A 1,773-nucleotide genomic window follows, 5' to 3' on the forward strand; every position below is an offset into this window, starting at 1 on the left:
ACCTTGTCCTAATTAGCTTGGACTACCTGGATTATCACCGCAATACATATGCTTTAACCAAGTATCACAAGGGGTACCTCTATGCCGCTTGTACAAAGGTCTAAGGAGAAAGCTCGCATTTGGATTTCTCGCTTTTGATTATTCTCAACTTAGACATCCATACCGGGACAACATAGACAACGAGATAATGGACTCCTCTTTTAATGCTTTAAGCATTCAACAACAATTAATTCTTTTCTCATTAGAGATTTGAGGATGTTTGTCCAAAGCTGAAACTTCCACCATGGAACATGGCTTTAGTTAGCGGCCCAATGTTCTTCTCTCACAATATGCATGCTCAAACCATTCAACTCAGTGTAGATCGCCCTTACTTCAGACAAGACGAACATGCATAGCAACTCACATGAAATTCAACAATGAGTTGATGGCGTTCCCCGAGTAAACATGGTTATCGCACAACAAGCAACTTAATAAGAGATAAAGTGCATAATTACATATTCAATACCACAATAGTTTTTAAGCTATTTGTCCCATGAGCTATATATTGCAAAGGTGAATGATGGAATTTTAAAGGTAGCACTCAAGCAATTTACTTTGGAATGGCTGGAAAATACCATGTAGTAGGTAGGTATGGTGGACACAAATGGCATAGTGGTTGGCTCAAGTATTTTGGATGCATGAGAAGTATTCCCTCTCGATACAAGGTTTAGGCTAGCAAGGCTTGTTAGAAACAAACACAAGGATGAACCGGTGCAGCAAAACTCACATAAAAGACATATTGAAAACATTATAAGACTCTACACCGTCTTCCTTGTTGTTCAAACTCAATACTAGAAATTATCTAGACCTTAGAGAAACCAAATATGCAAACCAAATTTTAGCATGCTCTATGTATTTCTTCATTAATGGGTGCAAAGCATATGATGCAAGAGCTTAAACATGAGCACAACAATTGCCAAGTATCACATTACCCAAGACATTTATAGCAATTACTACATGTATCATTTTCCAATTCCAACCATATAACAATTTAACGAAGGAGAAACTTCGCCATGAATACTATGAGTAGAAACCAAGGACATATTTGTCCATATGCTACAGCGGAGCGTGTATCTCTCCCATGAAGTGAATGCTAGGATCCATTTTATTCAAACAAAACAAAAATAAAAACAAACCGACGCTCCAAGAAAACGCACATAAGATGTGGCCGAATAAAAATGTAGTTTCGGGGGAGGAACCCGATAATTTGTTGATGAAGAAGGGGATGCCTTGGGCATCCCCAAGCTTAGACGCTTGAGTCTTCTTGATATATGCAGGGGTGAACCACCGGGTGCATCCCCAAGCTTAGAGCTTTCACTCTCCTTGATCATGTTGCATCATACTCCTCTCTTGATCCTTGAAAACTTCCTCCACACCAAACTCGAAACAACTCATTAGAGGGTTAGTGCACAATATAAATTGACATATTCAGAGGTGACACAATCATTCTTAACACTTCTGGACATTGCATAATGCTACTGGACATTAGTGGATCAAAGAAATTCATCCAACATAGCGAAAGAGGCAATGCGAAATAAAAGGCAGAATCTGTCAAAACAGAACAGTTCGTATTGACGAATTTTAAAATGGCACCAGACTTGCTCAAATGAAAATGCTCAAATTGAATGAAAGTTGCGTACATATCTGAGGATCATGCACGTAAATTGGCATAATTTTCTGAGCTTCCTGCAGGGCAGTGGGCTCAGATTCGTGACAGCAAAGAAATCTGGAACT

The sequence above is a fragment of the Lolium rigidum genome, chromosome 1, assembly GCF_022539505.1.
Source record: "Lolium rigidum isolate FL_2022 chromosome 1, APGP_CSIRO_Lrig_0.1, whole genome shotgun sequence".
NCBI lineage: Eukaryota > Viridiplantae > Streptophyta > Magnoliopsida > Poales > Poaceae > Lolium > Lolium rigidum.